The sequence below is a fragment of the Chelonoidis abingdonii genome, chromosome 20 (assembly GCF_003597395.2).
Source record: "Chelonoidis abingdonii isolate Lonesome George chromosome 20, CheloAbing_2.0, whole genome shotgun sequence".
NCBI lineage: Eukaryota > Metazoa > Chordata > Testudines > Testudinidae > Chelonoidis > Chelonoidis abingdonii.
In genome coordinates, this window is record NC_133788.1 from 20,312,010 (window position 1) to 20,333,684 (window position 21,675).

The window sequence follows — 21,675 nt, forward strand, 5'->3', positions numbered from 1 at the left end:
CTTAAGTCTCAATGAAGTCACGTGCTTCACTGAATGATTTGCTCAATCAAGGCCAGCATGCCAGCTTTGATCAGGGACTATGCTGCAGCAACTGAGTCTTCCAAATCCAGCATGAGATTTCTGCAGCTGCCTAGGGGGTTTAGACATAAGTGGGAATGGGGTGTCCAAATTCCCTAGATGGTTTTGAAAACCTCAGCCTGCTTATTTATGCCCATGTGTGAAACTGACTGGTGCAATAAAATTTAAGAATTTAAAGTGAACATTTAAAGTATTGAGGGATAAGAATTAGAAACTAAATCTGAGATTATTCCACTTTGTGATGGCCAATTGATTTCAGACCGGGATTCCTGAAGAAGTCAGTAATGTCATTACTCCTTAAGTGTTTGTCGTACATCCAGGGAAGTCTAAAAGCAACTGCACTCCCACCTTCAGGCCTTGTGCAGACCAAGCAAAGTAACAAGCATGCACATTGTAGCAAAGGGAGAAAACCATCTTAGCTGGTTCCCGTAAAATCCAAACCAGTGTCACTTCCCTTTCTGCATTCACAGGAGTTCTGTGTAAATACACAGACCAGGGCAGCTTGCATCACTGTTGCTTTAACCTACTGAACTTGACTCTGCTGCAGAGGCTAGAGCTGCTCCCTTGCTTCTAAAAGCTGGCCATGTCCTTTTGCAGCTCACATGACAATTGTTCTCAGCAGAAAAATATCCTGTTTTAGAGCCAACCCTTGGGCTGTGACAGGTTTAAAGGCACAGCGCTGGCGTCCAGCGGATTAGTGGAGTTCATCCACATTTCCCCTATGCCAGCTGCTGAGTCAACAAGGGAGATGCAGATTGAGGATACACGCAATAGCTGCCCATTGGATCTCACTTCCCAGGCCTTTTATACTCACATTCTGAATAAGAGATCCAAGGGGGCAAGTTTTGTTAGACACAGGGGACCAACTTCACCCCGGTGTAATTCCATTGACTTCACAGAACACCGAGATGCAGTGACCAACTCTTGAGCGCATAAGAGCACAACGCCCTTCAGCCCTGGGATTCAGTCTTTCCTGGTGGGACAGAGAAGCCTGCTTCGCCGGCAGTTGTATTTTCCATTGGGTGGAGAGGCCCAATAGTCCCTTGTCTTTGGAGCTTTAGCTCCTTTAGTGTATTGATGACGACAGGCTGGAATAAAGGAGCATTCGATCAAGGCTTTCCATCAGGACAGATCTGAGCATGACACACCAGCATAAATAAGGAATGTTCTCTCAGCATGACTGATCCAAACACATAGCATCATGCTCTTTTGCTTCTCATTACCCAGAACACTTGTCTGGATCCCCATTGTTCTCTGAACACTGCCTGTGGAGAGAGAAGGAAGAGGGGAGGGGGGAGGAACATCGCTCAGAGGACTCACCAAGACCCAGGACTGGTCTTTAGATGGATTATTCTATACACTAGTTGCAGTGGAATCATTAGTTCTGCTGGTTTTTCACTGGTACCGAGGATCTACTCCTCTCACTGACTTAATCTGGAATTGTGGGTGGCTCAACATCTCTCCCTCTGAGAAATCATATCCACTAAGGACCCCACATGGTTTGACACAGCTATTTCCAGCAGTGAATGAGGAGGACACTGTCTGAATTCCTGGGCTTTAAAAATCAGTGCTCAAACAAGGGGGCATGGAGAGAACTTAGTCTGATATCTTGCACGTCCTCAGGGTTGGACGCTGCCATAGAGATGGGATTAGCTCTGGGAAGCTATGAGGTGTTAGATCTGAGTCGTGTCCCAGGTATCTCAGTGCAAAGGGATGTACAACAGAGCCGGCTCGTCAGGAACACGGTCAGATGAGACCACACTGAGAGCCAGAAGAGAACTCATACGTTGTGTAAATGGGACCTGCTCCTTGCATGGTGAAACTTCATTCTCTCTATAGGAAAATTCCCCTTCCTTAAATCTCGTTCCTCTCTGTGAATCTCTCGGAAACACACTATGTATGTATGTTCTAAGCCCTTCTCCACCTACAGAACCACTAGCGAGATGCTTCTCCTTGGTGAGCAGATATGGGCAGTGCAGCTGCCATCAGGATAAGATGCCTAGAGAGCATGACTCAGGCTGGGGGGAGGGAGGGAGGGAGAGAGAGAGAGAGAGAGAGAGAGAGAGAGAGAGAGAGAGAGTGTGTGTGTGTGTGTGTGTGTGTGTGTGTGTGTGTGTGTGTGAAACAGCGCCAGATGAGTCACATGCATCAGTGAGCAAAACAGCACAGTGTGAAAAATCTGTAACTTGGATGAAATCCCTGCAGAACACCCATCAGATGGCAAAGAGCCAAAGCTTCTTTTCAATTAACCAGGCCTCTCAAAGACAGCTCAAAGCAGAGAGGTACAGGAGGCCACGTGAAGACAGCACCCAGCTAAGGCAGTCACTCATGCGATAGACTCAACAGAGTGCTTCAATCAACCTGCACATGCCTCTCCAGAGATGAACCACAGAAGCCTCCATCAGGAACAGGGGAAGGGAGCAGACCTTCGATAGGAATGGATCCTTGGCAACACAAAGACCCTCCCAATGAGTGTCAAGTTGCAAACAAATTTCATGCACCATGGTGAGGTGCTGTGCAGGTGACATGCATCTCTGCAGGAGCAGGCAGAGCCTGGGGAAAGTCTGTGTATGACAAGACAAACCACAGTGCCATGCTGAGCGGCTGGATGTGACATGGCAGAGGGCAGGATCTCACTCAGAAAGGGAGGAAAAGGTTTTTGGTTTTGTAGGTAAACGTAAAACATGCGGCTTGTCAGGAAGCAGGGACCAACTAGAGAAAGGTGGCTGGGGGAGGCTATTAAATGTCTCCTGGGCCCTCTCAATGTATGTCTATTAAGAGAAGTTACCTATGCAGAACCTCAATGGAAAACTAGTAGGAATATCACCCCTGTCTCCCACCCTGTGTCTGTCTTGTTGGTTTCAACTGTAAGCTCTGTGGGGCAGGGGCTGCGTCAGTTAAGAGAGGAGCCGTCTTCAGGGCACAGACCAATCTCTGAGCAATGGGAAGAGACCTGCACAGAGGGCAGATTATCAAATGGTGACAAAACTGGAGTTGCTCTCTAGTGTCACATGGATACAGTATGTTGAGCCGGATGCTGGGCTGCTTACTGCATGAACATATTGACTTAGTATTAGGGGACTATAAGCAAGAAGGAAAGCAATAGCTCAGAATAAGCCATGCCTTGGTAAATACTTCAGGGTTGTTGAGATACTCTGCCCCAGCGATGAGCTCTGCAGACTATAGCTCCTGGATCCAGCCAACTTACCAAATTGGTTTGGTTGTGCATGGCAAAACCCCAAGAGCTGACATGAATAAAGGAATTCTGGCAGCATTCCCACTCTCAAGAGGGAAAGAAGCTGTTTGTGGGGACACGGCTGATCCCCAGGGTCTGGTAGGGCATCTGGAGAAGCCAGGCCTGCCAAGGCTCTCATCAGGGGATGGTGAACCTTTGGGTAAGAGAGATGGGCAGGGGTTTAAAACCCTTTTTCTGTCAATGTTCCACCCCTGCTGTTGAAATAATACATCCCTTGGTTTAAAGAGGCTTCCTGGTCACTGTATCCTCTGATCACAGACTGCCAAAGAAAGCAATGCCAAGTGTTGCATCCAGGCAGACCTGCTGGGTAAGCACAACTGATACACTCCCAGGGCACTGTCCTCAAGGCTTGGTGTAGGACTGGCAAAATGGTGTCATTTCACCCCAGAAGAGGTGAAGGCATGAGGCCTGACACCAGAGGGGGTACACTCAGAGATACCACAATGGATAGTGCAGTCAGCCCTGGAACCATGACACCCACACCTGCCTATTGCGGGGTTCTTGTGCCTTCCTGCAAGCATTTGGGGCTGAACACTGCGAAAGACAGGAGACTGAACCAAACTGGCTTTGGCTTGGATCCAGCCTGGCAAGGACTGTGGCCCAGATCCACAAAGGTATTTAGGTGCCTAACTCCCAATGGTTTCAGTGTGGAATTAGGCACCTAAATATCTTTGAGGACATGGGCCTATGCTACTAGAGAAAAAAGCAGAATCATAAGGCTCAGGAAACAAAGGCGGAGCATGTTGTATTCAAGGGGTTTGGCTTGGAATCTTTCTTTGAGCTAATGATCCTCACTAACACTGCAGCATCTGTTAGAAGCAGGTCCTGTTGCTAGCGGATAGGGTGAATAGGCACAAAAGACTCAGTGCACAGACGCTCTCCACTCCAGGCAACTTGGTCAGTGAACCTCTGGGCGTTAAGCGTCAGCACACACTGGCCTGTTGCTTCTCTTCTGCAATTAGCCTGCAAAATGCAAAGAGGCTGGCCCAGAATACAAAGGGACAGATGGAAGCTCCAAAACTGAGATTTCAGGATACCACTTCAGATGGATTTTGTGATGGATGTGGGGAGAGAGAGAATAGTTCTCTCTGCTCCTGGCAGTGCTGCTAGAGAACACCACCATCTCCCAGTTTAAAATTAATAGCGATCATGTTAAGTAAGCCTTCGAGAGGAATCAGCTTAGTACTTCACTTCTCTGCCATGGGCCTGTTTATTCTACAGAGAGATATTTTTGCCCTCTATTCCTCAAAGCGGGTGATTGGGCCAGGCTTTTCTACAGCATTGCATATGTCCCCCGTTCAGCATAACGCCGCACCTCTGGAGTCACTTACGTGGGTTAGGCACTTGGAGACAGCTCCTGATGTGTTTTCTGATGAACCAACATGATACTTACCAATGAGTGTCAGGAATGCTGGGGGGACACATTGCCACCTTCATACCTCATGCTGCAGGATGCAGCCATAGGCAATGTACAATGATATAGCCTTGGACACTTGTAGTGAACAAATAGCCTGAGCTGGCCTTCAGGGGAAACTAATTCACATGTAGTTTGGCCAACACAGCATGAAATTCTAGCAGGCCAGTTCATACAGAACGGCCATACAAATGAGCTTGCAGGACATCTCTGGCCAGCTTTGATTTGCTAATCAGCTTAGCTAAGCAGTCTCACATCTATAACAAATTTGTGAATTAGTGAGCCAATTCCTAATGTGTTTATTTTTTTTAAAGACACAAGGGGCCAGCCTGAGCCAAGTTCTTGGTCTGCAGGACCTGCCCTGCTAATGCAATTAACAGGCCTCCTGCTCAGTAACCTACCTATGGGGGATGCCCTGCTTCCCTCAGGACCACCAGCTCGGCTCAGGTGCTGTTCTACCCTGGTTTTCCTTTAGCTACTACTCGCTCAAAGATGCTGTGTAATTAGTCTCTGAGGCACACACCAGCACCCATTATCCCAAGGAAACCTTAGCAACAAGAACCAACATTCACTAAGTTGCTATAACAGAGACTAAATGACTAGTAAAGAAAGAAAAGGTTAAACCATGTCCTCGCCTCCTGCACTCTCCCAGCACTGACAGCGTGTACTGCAGACCTGGATCTTCCCTCCTAGCGTCACAGCAGTATTTCCAAATTCGGGGCCTAATCTCAAATTCTTAAAATTGCAAGTGCGCCTGATGACAGTGCACTCTGCCAAAGCTTATCTTTAAGGACGTGCTTAAATTCCAGGCCCCAAGGTGCATAAGTGCCTGGCTGAGCCGGGGTCTAATACAACAGCTTCCACCCCAGGATTTCACTTGAGAAACACACACAATCTCAGTACACCTGCCAGGGAAACAGGCAAGTGTCAATGTCCATATTTTACAAATAAGCCACGTTGGGGTTAAGCAGCTTGCAAGCAGTGGCACGACAAGCTGACAGGAGTTCGGAACAGCCCAACAATAGCAGAAAGTGCCTGCTTAGCTCGCAGGAGAGCCAGGGACATTCAAGCCAATCAAGCAGTCAGATTAGATGAAGTTTCATAATGTCAGAATGCACCATTGTGGGGGGCAGTGGGGCAGGCAGGATTGGTTTAAATGGGCCTCTCTCTCTTCTGTTTGGCCATGCAGCTGGCCTGCATGATGGTAATTACCCACCAACATTAGTCCCCAGCGCTAGGACAAGCCGTTAGGACTGGAAGGACCATCTCCCTAACGTTACACAGGTGCTTTAGGGTTAAGACACACTCACACTCCGTTTTTCAGCCAGCAGAGGTTGAGAGCTGTGCAGTCAGATGCCGGAGCAATGAACCTCCATAGAAGTCTCACCCAGTTTGAGTCAATCCCATTGGAAAACCACTGTCAAATTAAACTCCTCAAAGCCTCTCCCATGATGACGACTTGATTTAAGAAGCCCCAATTAAGGTTTTTCTTTCATTCACTTGAAAACCTTCCCGTTATAAACTGAGTCTCTGTGCCCCCTCCCTGCACTGACGGGGTGTGCATACATGTTATAAACCTTCATCAGACAACAAGTCACCCTACTCCTTGCATCCATACAGACCGAGATGACCAGGATCTCTCTGATAACATCAGCTGTAGCTATTCCAGCAGTGGGCTGATTTTTCATTATCACTCCTTTGAGCCTTAGAACAACTCTTCCACTCCTTGCCTGCTCCCAGACATTCATCCTATTACAAGGGCAGGCCCCACAGCCCCTCCCATACACCAAGCCCCACCTCCCACTACCCTGCTTGGCAGGCAGCTGGTTTATAGAACACAGCTAGCAGCTGTCTCCAAAGTGATGAAACCAGATAACCACTGCGCCCTCACATCTCCAGAGCAATCCCTCCTGCACGTCAGCAGGGCACAGAACATTCCACAGCTTAGTTGCAGCAATGTAACTCACAGCCCTGTGCGATACTGCTGCATCTTAGCACTGGCTGTCATCTAGATTATGCTTAGAGCCAGATATGAGCACGCAGCTACCCTAACTTCTCACATGTCACGCTGGTTCTGAGAAGTTTCAAATATAGCTAAGAGACTAATGTGCTGGTGCCTTTTGGAAGTTACATGCTTGGAGTAACTCGCACTGTCAAGATCTGTAAAACCTAATAACAAGAAGGCTTTACAGACCTTTACATCCTTGCATGATTAACTCCATAAACCAAACTCACCTAATTAACCCTACAGGCCTGACTCAGAACTACAGCACTCCCCCGGGGAAACAAGATCCCTGTCTTAACAGCAAAACAAGATCAGGCAGGATGGGCCAGACAAACATACACCAGACTAGGGGCCTGCAATCTATTTCTGCTTCTGCCACTGGACTGCTGGGCAACCTGTCCTGCTTTGTGCCTCTGTTTCCCCACCTGTAAAACACAGATAATGATACCTTTCTCTGCACATTGCTTTGAGATCTATGGATGGTAAGCACTAAATATGAAGAATAGTATATGACTGTTCTGGTCCTTCCATCCATTGTATGGAAGCTGTGGAATATGAACAAGAATTATTTAATTTTATTTTAAATGCAGTTTTACAAATACTTCCACAAGGGGGGGGGGAATCCAGAGTCAAAATGTACAACTAGGGCTAGATCAAAAACCTGCCGCCACAGTAGTCTGAACACCAAGAGCCGGTTTGTACAACTGGTCCCAACTGTACACTGAACAGTAAAGCTACGAAGTGAACCTGACACAGCATGACAAAAGCAGGCCTCTTTGCCATCACTCATCTCCGAGGCAGCAGCTTTGCGAAGGACTCCCAACCCCAGGCTGTGAAAACAAACCTACAGTGCCAGGAAACCTTACCATGTCTCAGTTCCCTCAGATCCGCTGCACTGATAGAGGCGGTGCATTTATACAGGCAATACCCAAGTGGGTGGACAAGCATATCAGTCTGAGGGTAAGTGGCATAGGAGGTGCACAGAGGAAATTCTGACAATCATCATCTGCTAGCTTACACAACACTTCATTCCTGGTCAGAAATATTTTTACATTAGGACATTCAAGAGGGTTTTAATCAAGGGATCTGTGTTGTGCGGGGCACCACCTAAGAAATGCACAAAGCGCATGGGTTTGGGGTCACAAAGCTGAGTTTGACCTTTAGCTTTGGGTTGAGATGGGTCCAGACTGCAGAGATCAGATGCAAACTTCTCTAAACTTAGCACAAGTTTGGATCTGGGAGAGGAGAGGGGCGCATGTGGGTTGGTTTGCCCCACTGCAGTTACTGGTCAGCTACGACGTTTGGGTCTACAGCAAATGCATGCAAAGTTCAGAGTACTTTGAATCCAGGGGTTGAGTTGGGTCCAACTCTAGTTCCAAGCTCAAAATGAACCCAAGAACATCAAACAAAACTGAGCTAAATGCACTGGGATTTGCCAGACCCAGGTGAATTGGATGGAAAAAGGTTGGCATCACTTCAAGATGAAGACTGGATTTGATGACCCAGAATCCTCTTTCCCAGCTGGAGGACAAAGGGCTGCAATGCAGTATCCAGGACACACCACATATCATGAGCAGGTTCAATTCTAGCATGTTCCTTTACCAGACCTGCCACAGGGAGCCACCAGGATCATCCATTGCTAGGGCAGGTTCTAGTTTCATTATCAAATGATTTGCCACTGGGCTTCCCCACACAGAGAAGTACCAAGAATTACAAGGTATCTAGTCTCCTCTTGATACCCAGATTTTCTGAACATTAATCTAACAGAGACCTGGGTTGTTCTTTAGTACTCTAACTTCCCAGAACCAAACACCTACGATGGATTCAATCTGGAGAGGTGAGGCGCCACCTAACAGACACCAGACACAATTCATGCTACTCTCTGGCCACATCACACTGGTGTTTGCGTTTCCACATGATCCCTGCAGTGTCTGTTAACCTGGGGCTGACATCACTTCAAAATAAAGAGTTTCACGTGTCCAACCAGAAGCAGAAACCCCCCTGATGTCAAATGGAGCCCAGGGTCAGGGGTTTCGCTCTCTACAGCATGGCAACAGGGTCAAAGTCATTGATTGATGTCCTCATACTAAGCATCATTTTCCAAGGAGAAGCGGATAACACACAAGGATCTCATCAGAGCCAAGGAGCAATGAGCTTCACTGGGAAAGCGGTAGGCATATCTGTACAGCTTTTCTGTTAGTACCAACAAGGTCATTAACACTCTCCCAAAGGATCCAATGCTAATGAGGGGCTCTTTATTAGCCTGGTTACCTGACAAATACACACATGCTGTAAAGAACATTCCATTAGCTGAACAGAAGGGTCCTTACAGGACATCCCTGGGGTTCAAGAAGGAGGAGAGTTGCTGTGATGTTCCAGCCTACCCAGGACTTCTCCCTAGAAAGCGCACCTCTCAGACCTTGGCCCTGCATCACCATGGCCAGGTGTATTTGTGCTGAGTAAATCATTCACAAATGCATCAAGCTTTGCTCCTTCCCAGTCAGATGGATGGTGAGCAGGTTTCTCTGAGGAAGGCTCAGAAAATGCCAATTAGCCTACAAACTGCCATTAGGGAGACACTTGTCCCTGTTTTGATATGCTAATAAATCCAAGGGGCCCTTGGGTTGTGGGAGGTCAGCAGAACCCATTGACCAAGCTGCAGACTAGCTTTGAGTTTCTGAGAAAGAGTTGGACCAACGCAGGAGCGTACAGAATAGGCCAGCCTTGTCCAGAAAACTGCTGACTGGGAGCGCTTGCAGGGTCTTTATTTCACCTGGAGCCTTGCCTAAACCAGGAAGAGCATGTCCATTACTGACAGCAGGCCCACATGAACGAGAACCAAGTAGTTTCCCACATGAACCGGCACCAAGTAGTTTAACTGGAAGCACAGCCAAGGATGAACCGTTTCCAGCACCTTTCAGAACCCTAGGATTTGTAATTAGACCTCACGACACCACTCGGCTGTTAGGTCTTTGATGAGACCTGTGCGATATGTGTAATGAATTACTAATTCACATTATTCCTACTCTACATGAGAAGCTTGGGGCTCCTTTGCTGATCTTTCAGAAATGCACTAAACCAACAGATCCGCCAGTTACCCAAGATCCCAGCAACAACATTTAATTCTCATACACATGGCTACACATCACCCACCTTCTATGGGCAAGAGCTTTGCAGCATGCGCTGAAGGAGAAACCTGGGCTATCCTGGACCGAGGTCTATGGTTGAGTGCAATGCAAGCTATTGCTCCACACATTGAAAAGCTGCCCATCACTACGGTTTCTGGAGACCCTTGGCAAGGCTCCACTGGCTCTAAGGGTATCTCTACACTTCACTGTAACCTGGGTCTGTCAGGGTCCAGGCTGCAATGTCTAGGCTGGAATAAAAGTTCCACAGCACAGCTGCGGCTGGCCTGGGTTAGCTGACTCAGTCTCGCAGGGCTTAGGCTGTGGGGCTATAAAATTGGAACGTATGTGTTTGGGGTCAGGCTGGAGCCCAGACTCTGAGACCCACCCTTCTTGGGGGAAGATTTTTATTGCAGCACAGTTGTACCCGCAGTGTTTCCAACCCTATGTTTGAGCATCCACGCTGCATCATAAACCTTGCTTTACAATTGCTGGACCTTGGTCTCGCTGCTGTGCTAACGCATCCATACTGCCCTATGCAGACCTTCTGACTTGGGTCTGTGGCTTGAGTTGCGTCCACACTGCAAAATGACACGGCTTGGACCTGAGTAACAGCAGGACTCAGGCTCTGACCCAAGCCCCCACAGAGTCCTAGAACCTGGGGGCTTGCTGACCTGACTCAGACCGATTTGTGTGTGGACAGAAGCGGGCCTTAGACCTGAGTCAGAGTTTGGGCTTCGTGTGCTGTGCAGATTACTCTAAATGGCTCCTCCACAATACACACCCATCCATACAGTGTCAGAATGGCTCAGCATGACTGGGCACAAGAGCCCTGGGGAGCATGCCAGGTTTGCCAATATTCAGATTACCAGTGTCATTTTTGACCCCTTATTATTTTTCATGTGGTTGTTCCAAATCCTCTCATTTGTGTTCAATTAATTTCATTAAGCTAAGATCCATCTAAGCAGCCAGAAAACAAGCTCAACCTGATGCAATTCACCTTGCAGCATTACTGGAACATTTTCAGTCATGTTTTAATTAGTCACAGGTCTTGGTTGCTTGAGCATCGTGCTGTATACATCAGTTCTGCATCTCTGCAGCCCCCATTAAGTAACCGGCACCTAATACAGACTCCAAAATCAAGAAAGAGTCCTCTGAATTTTAAAAAGTCAGCGTGCTCTGTCCCCATGCAAAGCGTGTTAGCCAAATGGGACCAAGAATGGAAACACGTGTCTCTCAAAGACATAAAAGGGTTGCATGAAATACTGCTGGGGGCAGAGGATGAATTCATACAGAAAGGGGCTGAAACTTTACATAGCAAATATACTAAATCAATTAATGGGGATCAACCATCAGACCTGGCCTAGTTTAAATTAATTCTGAATAAGCTATGGAGGAAAATGGCTGTGATCATTTCTTCCATCCTACACCTAAGTTGATCACAGACTGATCTGCTTTTCGGGTCCTGTTTCTTCCTTTTGGAACTGAGGACTGTTTCTTTAACACAAGGATCTGGAAATCTCGCTACAAGACAGTTCCACACTTGGTGACCACTACACCCAAGCTGCCAAGTTCACATACACATGGTAAGAGAGTTTTGCTAAGTAACCAATCTGCTTGGCTTTGGTGTGATTCGCAGTTTACAAGCCTAAAGCATGTGATGTGAACAATAAAAGTCTAATTTAAACTCCAGGAGCCCAGGGCAGAAGTAAAAAATGTGCATGCAACTGCAGTGGCTATGACCACGCATGCAGATGAGATGTTTGCATGCACAAATAATTAAATTGTTCTTTGGGGCCTGCAAATATCCAACTCATGTGTTCAACCATGATAGCTGGCAGTGCAAATTAACTACACATGTTTTACATGGGATCCTAGACTCCCAGGCCAGATCCACAGCTAGCATAAATCATCATTACTGCATTAGGGAGCAACGCCAGCCTACGCCAGCTGCGGGACCTGCCTGGATGAGTTTTGGAAGTCAGGACCTTACAGTGTAATGTATATGCAGCGGGCTCTGCTTCTGCTCTGGGATTTCCCTGCTATGCTCTCACTGAAATTCTACTTTAATACCACTGGGAGTCACATGGTGAGCAGCCCTGAGGATGGAGGAAAGTAGACAGCCTAAGATAACTAGTTAGTTTTAAACATTCAGAGTTTATAGCTGATATTGAAATTCCCACCTGTGGCTAGTGCCTTTCATTGGACAATGGGTAATATGACCTTTCAAGCTCCGGTCGCCTGCTTTGCTGAACTACAGACCCAAGAAACTCTACTCTTCATGTAAAGAGAAGCTGATAGAAGAAGCCTGGATGATGCAGCTGATCAAGGATCCAATCCTGTAAGTCATACTCCTGGGAGAAGATCTTACTCATACAGGTAACTTCAACAAAGCCACTCTAGTGAGAGAAGGATGCAGGATCTGGGCCTGAGCCATATGAACACACACAAAACAACATATCAAAGATACATCAGGAGTTCCGTTTTCCCTCCTTTCAGGGTTCGATCCAACAAGGTGATGAGTGCTCCATCTCCAATTCAGCAAAAAGACCTGAGCACATGAGACCCATTGGAGCTAATGATGCATTTAAAGTCAAGAACATGCACAAGGGCTCTACTAGATCAGGGCCAGAGTGCTTAGCTCCCTGCAGAACCAAGCTCTCCTGCATTGCTTTGGATTTTCTTGTTGGTGACAGATCTTTGCTTCTCTGCATTTTGAACAAATATGGGACAGAGAATAATAAATCGCTCGGGAGAATCTGTGGAGCAACATGGAAGTTGTGAGCAGCTCCAGACTTCTCCCTCTGCTACTGCATTTTCTACCACGTGCTCCGGAGACCATCTCTACTTGTTTTGCTCCATTACAAACTCTCATGCTCACATGGGAGGCATGGCCAAGGGATCAAAACCCACCAGGAAATGAGCTACTCCAGTGTGCAGCTCTATCCCACTGTCAGCAGGGCACTGAAGGCATCTGTGCTATTTCACTGTGCACAGCAGTATGCTTCTCATTAACAGTAGCACTAGTAACACTGTGGCTACACTGTGTGGTTATCTGTGCAGAAGGAACACGCTCAGGTGTTCAGGGGAGCCAAAGGGAAACAACAGGCCTCTTGGAAGTGCTCACGGGGAAACAACAAAGAGCAAAGCAGGGTGTCTGGATTTCTAACTAAGATCTTCTTTCTGCACACGCAAGTAAAGAATGGCCAACTCAGAATGAGAAGAGCTACGGTGAGACTCACCATGCCCATCGAGATGGTCACACGGGTCCTCAGCTGCCAGCTCCCGCAGGCAGGGACTGTGTCCTCATCTGTAGGACGAGGCGGCTGTTGTGTACTCCCGGGCAACATGAGGTGCACTCTAGATAACTTGCATTACTCAGCCCTTAAATAAATATGTGGCAGCAACCAGTGAACTGTACAGCTGGAGCTAAACAAAGGCCTGGATTTACAGCCACGGTGGAGCCGGACTACAGATACTAATCAGGAGTCATTAAGGTCTTGACTACATACAGCAGTTGTAGCTATACCAATACAAACCCCTCCTCCCCGACCTAAGCATAGGCGCAAGTGCACTGCTATCAAGGTGCTGATCTCAAAGCTAGTAAAGGAATCGCTGTACCCCGCTAAAGCACCTTTATACTGGTATAACTGCATCTATAGCAGGGGTTGCACTGGTACAACTATATCCATTAAAAAAACCACCCCACTCCTCACTGAAATGGTTATACTGGTACAAGAACTGCGTGTGGAGTAGAAAGCTGAGGGGCATTTCTCTCCAGTGCTCAGCAGGGGGAGATCCTCTCTCTCTTGGTTTCATTCATCAGAAGGCAGGCAGTCACACCTGACAATTCACTAAGAGGCACTGATGGGACCAAAATTACTCTCCCCCTCATCCCCATGATCTAATGGCCCACTATAGCCCAATACTGACTGATTGGATCCTATGTATTCTGTTGGGCTCATCAGCCCTTTATTAGCAGTCCCCGTGACCCATTACTTTATAGGTGTGTCACTTTCCAGCTCTGTGTCGTCCCTCCAATCACCCAGGAAACCAGCCAGCGCCCACGCAGGATGAAGGCTCAAGCACACAGCTGAAGATTTAATGCGCTGTAGCCCGTTTTTCCAGATGCCCGGAGAAAACACACACAGCACAAACATTTTCGATTGGTCATTTTAAAGATTTTTCCATAACATCAGATACTGAAATTAGCAAATCAACCATGAACCGACGGCAGCGGTCAAACAAATACGCAAGGCAAGAGAACACTCCGATACAGAGAGTGAGTGAGTTGGCCTAGTTTACGTACACTCTGCTTTAATGGGGAGAAGGTTAGAGAGAGAGAAAGAAAGAAAGAGCCCCCTCCTACCCTTTATCTGTCTTGTCTATTTCAAGGCTAAGCTCTTTAGAGCCGGAACTGTCTCCTATTACCCATATACACAACACCTAGCAGAGTGTGGCCCTGATCCCAGTTGGGATCCCGTGGCACCACTGTAATACAACAAAAGAACGAAACAAGAACAAAAACCATCCTCTAATAACATAAAGTAACTACAACAGCCAATCGTTTTTGAACGGTGTCCTACATACTTGAGGGTAAAACTTGACAGAGAGGACTCTGTCCTTCTGACAACACATCGAGAAGACCTGTGCTAAAATCCAGTCGAGAGCTGAACTCCTCTCCAAGACTGCTGGTTGCTCATGAGGCACCAGCACACAACCCGATCACTGATCACAAGGGAACGACTACAATGACCACAGGGTATGGGCACTAGACCAGGGCTGTCTCGCCTCATGGGGAGGAGGGAGTGAGGAGTCAGGTATTGAGGTGCTAGGCTCAGGGCTGGGAAGAAACATTATCTAGAACAGCAGTTCTCAACCAGGGGTCCGTGAGTCCTCTGGCTGAAACCTAGAGTGCGAGCCCGAGCACCCACCGCTGCAGGGCTGAAATCCTAAGGCCCGGTATCCCTCGTAGCGTAGCTGAAAACCTGAGCCCTGGAGCCTCCCAACTCGGGGCTGAAAACCTGAGCCCCGGCACCCACCATTGCGGGGCTGCAACCTCGAGCCCCAACGCACCCCATCATGGGTCTGAAACCTTGCACGGGGCTGAAATCCTGAAACCCAGTGTCCCTTGCTGCAGGGTTGAAACCCAAAGCACTGGTCTCCCCCCTACCCCACTGCCATAGGTGCCAACTCTGTGGGTCCTCCAGGGCAGGAGCACCCATGGGGAAAAATTGGTGGGTCCTCTGAACCCACTGGCAGCTCCCTGCCCAACCCCAGCTCCGCCTCCTCCCGAGTGCGCCGCGTCCCCGCTTTTCCCTCAGCTCCCAGCGCTTGCAGCCACAAAACAGCTGTTTTGCACGGTAAGCACTGAGAGGGAGGGAGCTACCCCTTGCCTGCACACAGGCCCCAGCTAGCCCATCCCTGTACCTTGGGCAACCTCCTCCCTGCACCCCGAGCTACCCCCTGCCCACACTCAGCCCTTGGCTCCCCCCTCCCTGCAGCCTGAGCTACTCCCTGGCCACACATAGCCCCTGACTCCCCCCTCTCTGCACCCTGAGCTACCCCCCTGCCTGTGCATTGCCCCTAGCTCCCCCCTCCCTGCACCTGAGCTCCTCCTGCCCACACACAGCCCCTAGCTCCCCCTTCCCTGTACCCTGAGCTCCCCCCTGCCTGCACACAGCCCCTAGCTCCCCCCTCCCTGCACCCTGCCCACACACAGCCTTTAGCTATCTCCTCCCTGGACCCTGAGCAGTTTTCAAACTTTTTGAGCTGAACCCCCAGACAGGCTGAGTGTTCTGCTGAGGTGAGTCAGGGAGTGGAGGTGCCACTGCCTCCCTGGACACTGCTGTGAAGCCCCACCAGCCCCTGCCCCCCAAAAATAGAAGTCAAACTAAGCCTACACCCAAGGGCCCACAGCCAGCCCAGAGCCCCAAGTCCCCACCACCTGTCCCCTGCTGGGTCTTGGAGTTTTTATAGCATGTTGAAGGGGGCCTCAGAAAGAAAAAGGTTGAGAACCCCAATCTAGAAGTTAGACAAAGCATGTGGAGTCGAGAAGACCTGTAAATTCTAGTCCCATGTCTGAGAGATCTAGATTTTAAAGCAGGGGACTGCTACTCAGGACTCCTGGGTTCTATTTCCAACTCAGCAACTGCGTAACTCTGCACACGTCATTTTTGTATCTCTGTCAAATAGCCACTGGTAGACTGTGAAAACTGAGTTACATTTCTAATATGCTTGGAAATCTTTGGATAACAAGGAAAAATTATTATTTCAGTGAGCAAATTATCCACTGAACAACAGAGGGCCCCATTCTAAAAAACCGAATTCTTTCCATGCAGGAGCAAATGGAGTTTTCAAAGTGCAATTATTACGCAGATGAAAGGACAGGGGAGATTTGCTTTCTGTCCTGGATTGTTGGCAACACAGTAAAAGAGAATATTTGGAACCCACTGATGCTATAAAAGGCCTGGTCTACAGCCTCTCCACATCAATAAGAGCCCTTGTTTGTGTGAAGGGCTGCAAATCAGGTAAAGTTTCATGCCCAGAGCACTTGTACATGATAGGCCAATATTAATTCAGCTGGTCTGCTTTACAGGTCTGCATTTTGGGACCTAATATACATTGCTTGTGTGACCAAAAGGCTGAGAATGGTTTATTTTGTATTATCTATTGGGGTTGCTTTGTCTCCACTTCCTAGCAGGTCATAGCAATACACACAACTCACTTTACAATTCAAAAGCACAAAACAAACATTAATTAGTGCTCAGAAGGGTGCAGTGACTTGCCCAAGGTCACACAGGGAGTAAGTCGCACCAGAGCCAAAGTGAACTCAGGAGGAACTGCTGTAACATAAACAATAACGAGAAACCATTAATTCTCCCCGATTTACACTGATCAAAGGACAAATTGGGAACTTTCTTCAGGGGTGAGGGTCAGAATTGGTGAGTGCTGCTGTAAGCCATGCTGTAAGCCACGGTCATTCTGAGCTTCCATTCCCCTTCGAAACCTGATCCAGCCCTTCTAAGCTAATTGCTTTACAGCACCTAAACCACCCTTTTACCAAAATGTTACTCTGAACCTTTCAGCTGTCAGTCGGTTTTTCTCTTCCTTAGAACTGTGTTTTGTTTTTTTCATAAAGAGATAGTTAATTCAATCGCTAACCTAAAAGAAACCCGTCCCGGCCACTGGAAAATGTAATAAAGTCAGAACAATTTTTTAAAAAGCAATTAGGTTTCCTGGCCAATAAATCTCCAATTTCACCACCTGTAAAAACCAACTCCCCACTCTGATCCACTGTTTTCTTTACACGTGTTTCAGTTCCAGCTATCTCAGTCTTCATGTTCCCCCGCCACATAACCTGGATTGGTCTCTAGAGGTGTTTAAAACATTTCATAAGGTGATTTTTTTATGGGCCCAGTTTGATAACACTAAGTCCAGCTCCCACACTTTTGAAGTACAGAAGTCAGATCTATTTTGGTTTGAATTGGATACTTAGGAGAAATCCAAAAGTGACTTCTTAGCGTGGTTGCATCTGAAGCTGAGAAGTACACTGATTCCCTGCATTAAGGAAGAGTGAAATTCTGCCCATTGGATCACACTTTGGCCCACTGAATTGTGATACTCAGTAAACACACTAAGATATCAGATCACAACTATGCAACATCACCATCACAATTCAACACCAGGACATCAACTGGAATGCCATTTAGCAAGTATCCAGTTCTGCAAGGCTGCATTTCACTACTCTATCAATTGCCATCTACTGGACAGATACAAGAACTGCTCAAATGTGTCATATGCCCTGTATTGCTAGCAGAGATTCTCTTGGATCTCATTTGTTGAAAACCCTTGTTTTTTGAGCAGTAAGACCAGAGGGTGATCTCTGCACCTCCTGTGAAGTACCAAATGGTCATAGCAACAACCATGAAGTCTGACTTGGCTACTACAATATATTAAAGGGATGATTCCAATCCCATTAAAGCCACTGGGAATTTTGCCACTGACTTCAGCTACCACAGGAACCCTAACGCACCAGATCTAACTAAGACAATATGAGACATCACTGTTGTTGCTGAGAAATTGGAATGTTTTTTCCTGACTGGTCACAGAAATACTACTATAGTTGGATCTCAGCAAACATCACCGTCCAGGCACCAGTTTACATTAAATAGTCTACACACTTACTCTGAAACTTGCTTAAGATAGTTGGGCTTTTGCCTGAGTCATTGATTCAATGGACTAATAAAACAACCACACACACATACACTGTCTCTGTGAGGAGACACTTTTCAAAGCCAGATTATACTTCCACTCTGCTGTGGATGAAGGGCCTGCAATTTTTTCTCCCTAGTAGCAACAATTCTATATGGGTGGAAAAACTAGTAATTTTACAAGCAATCAGGATATGGGAGTTAATCACAAACCTCCGCAGTCAGAGGTGCCGGGCTGTTGGATTCATCAAATTTCATACTGAACTGCAGGTCGTCATGACAACCTTATTTCAAAAGAGGACAAGTACATTGCTACCTTTACTTCATTTTACATTCACAATGCAGGCAGCTAAGATTAAAGGAGACAGTGGGAACACTTAAGCAAATTTAAGGCTTGATCTAGCAATCCTTACTCACATTAGTTCTCCAACTGATTTAAGTGGTTCCACTCTTGAGAGGAAGGTTTCAAGAATGAGCCTTTATCTTAAATTGTGATATTTTAAAATCTTATATTATTATCTAGCCCTAAAAATGTTTGTGCCTCCATGTAAAATATACAGAACTGGAACTAATGTATTACAAATAGCACTGATTGGTTAGTTACAGTGAAATTACCCTTATATTGACAAAGGAGTGGACCAGTATTAAGGATCCATAATTCCATATTGGCACTGCTCCAAAACGGAAGATTAGAACGAGTTTACAATAAAACTTTGATTTACTGGGCTTTGATTTATAACATCTTGGTACCCTGTGTTAAATATATTCACTTAAACTCTGCAAACTCTCTTATAGAACCATCTTTATTTTTCTATCATTGGTATTTCTTTTATTTTCATATTGCATTTTGATTAATACAATCTACACTCATTTATATAAAAGTTTGTCCTTTAGCTAAACAACCCAACATTCAACGAATTCATGGAAAACATGGGATGACCAGTTGGTTAATTAATCTGGGTTTTACACTGTATCTGCCAGACCATCTTCATATCTGTTTTGGATACTGAGTGGTCAAAAAAATATTACAGTAGCGCATTCTTTCTGTACTCAGCAACATTGTACAGCTCTCCCCTGGGAAATGAGTATTCAAGAGCACCGTACTTGCCGAAACCCTCTAAGGATTAAGGAACATTTATTATCTGTATTATTGCAGTGCATAGAGGTCCCAACTGAGATCAAGCCCCATTGGGCAGGGCGCTGTATATACTCACAATAAGAGACATCATCTGTCTCTGCAGAGCTAACCGTTTAAACAGGCAAGGCAGACTCAGACTGAGTGGGAGGGAATCAGAGGTAGAGAGAGAAGAAAGGACTTGTCCAAGGTCACCCAGCAGCTCCGTGGCAGAGCCAGGAATACCTTGCCTCTCACAGTTTCCAATCTAAGGCCCTGATTCTGCATGATTCCAGCATCCAGGCTGTGGCCGATCACTGCACGTGCATGAAGCCCCACTGAATGGAATAGGGCCTGAAGTACACAAGACAGACAACAGATGGGGGAAAGGGGCACCATCATTCCCATATACAAGCAGGAATTCAACAGAAGTATCAAAGGCAGCATGGGAACTGAGTCCAATTCTCCATAGTCAAAATCCGCTACCTTACTCGTGTGTCAATCCTATGACATTTACATTTATTATGAGACTGATGAAACCTCAGGCAGAGTACATAAGAATGGCCACACTGGGTCAGACCAAAGGTCCATCTAGCCCAGTATCCTGTCTTCTGACAGTGGCCAATGCTAGGTGCCTCACAGGGAATGAACAGAACAGGTACAGAACAGGTAATGATCAAGTGATCCATCCCCTGTTGCTCATTCCCAGCTTCTGGCAAACAAAGTCTAGGGATACCATCCCTGTCCATCCTGGCTAATAGCCATTGATGGACCTATCCTCCTTGAATTTATCGAGTTCTCTTTTGAACCCTGGTATAGTCTTGGACTTCACAACATCCTCCGGCAGAGTTCCACAGGTTGGCTGTGCCCTGTGTGAAAAAATACTTCCATTTGTTTGTTTTAAACCTACCGTCTATTAATTTAATCTGGTGACCCCTAGTTCTTGTGTTATGAGGAGTAAATAACACTTCCTTATTTACTTGCTCCACACCAGTCAGGATTTCACAGACCTCAATCATATGCCCCATTAATTATCTCTTTTCCAAGCTGAAAAGTCTCTGTCTTATTAATCTCTCCTCATATGGAAGCAATTCCATACACCTAATCATTTTTGTTGCCCTTTTCTGAACCTTTTCTAATTCCAGTACATCTTTTTTGAGATGGGGCAACTACATCTGCACCCTGTATTCAAGATGTGGGTGTACCATGGATTTATATGGAGGTAATATGATATTTTCTGTTTTATTATCTAACCCCTTCCTAATGATTCCCAACATTCTCTTTGCTTTTTTGACTGCCACTGCACATTGAGTGGATGTTTTCAGAGAACTGTCCACAATGACTCCAAGATATCTTTCTTGAGTGGTAAGAGTTAATTTAGACCCCATCATTTTATATGTACAGTTGGGATTACGTTTTTCAATGTGCATTACTTTGCATTTATCAATACTGAATTTCGTCTGCCATTTTGTTGCCCAGTCACCCAGTTTTGAGAGATCTTTTTGTAGCTCTTCGCGGTGTGCTTGAGACTTAACTATTTTGAGTAGTTTTGTGAAATGTGCAAATTTTGTCACCTCACTGTTTACCCCTTCTTCCAGATCATTTATGAATATGTTGAATAGGACTGGACCCAGTACAGACCACTGGGGAACACCACTACTTACCTCTCTTCATTCCGAAAACTGACCATCTATACCTACCCTTTGTTTCCTATCTTTTAACCAGTTACCAGTCCATGAGAGCATCTTCCCTCTTATCCCATGACAGCTTACTTTGCTTCAGTAATTCCTAGCAAGTCTAGAAGTACAGTATAATACTGTAGTCATTTCCCCAAAAATGACCGTTAGCAGCTTCCCCAACTTTCATTCTATATCTCCCACAGTCCATTGGCCCCGCAATCTTTATCATCATTATAAGCTGTCTATACTAGGGCTTAGGCCGGCTTAACCATGTCTCTCAGAGGTTTACATTTTTCACACCCCTGAGTGATGTAGTTGGGTCAACCTAACTTTCTAATGTTGACCAGCCCTAAGATGCCAGGGAACAAACAGCTCATTGGAGAGAAGCTGTCAGAAAGATGAACCATCATCTTGCTGTGTGTGTGTGTGTACAGACCAAGCACAACAGAGCCTTCCTGGTTGGAGTATCCAGACCTTATTGTAATGCACATCGATCATAACCGCAATAGCCAGTTCCCTGTAGGCCGCAGAATCCACAAAACTCTTATATGCTGAGTTATTTCATATCATATCATTGTTGCTCCTGTTTTCCATTCCCCATTCCCCCCTCTTCACTTCTGATCCCATAGGGAACTATTAGCTACCGTGCAGCATTAGGAATACCCATCATCAAGAAATCCCTAGTACTGACATTTTGAAACTAAAACAAAGCTATTAACTGTTGTCAGAGAACAGCTGCCTGTAGCTCAAGGTCTGTCTTGGGAGAAAGCTTCTGGGAGTCTGATTTCATA

The 21,675-nt window shown here is 46.5% G+C and overlaps 1 protein-coding gene across 4 annotated transcripts in view; it reads right to left on the reverse strand.

The window, feature by feature from the left end:
* RPH3AL (rabphilin 3A like (without C2 domains)) overlaps positions 1-21,675 on the reverse strand; it is a 90,452-nt gene that overhangs the window by 67,625 nt on the left and 1,152 nt on the right. For 2 of the 4 annotated variants that reach the window (XM_075074034.1, XM_075074030.1), the window contains exon 1: positions 13,121-13,225. The exons of 1 other annotated variant lie outside the window; for it this stretch is intronic. The gene's annotated coding sequence lies outside the window, so the exon portion shown is untranslated. Of the gene's footprint in view, positions 1-7,201; positions 7,276-13,120; positions 13,226-21,675 lie in introns of those variants that run through there. One more of the 4 variants, XM_075074033.1, reaches the window with a different exon arrangement.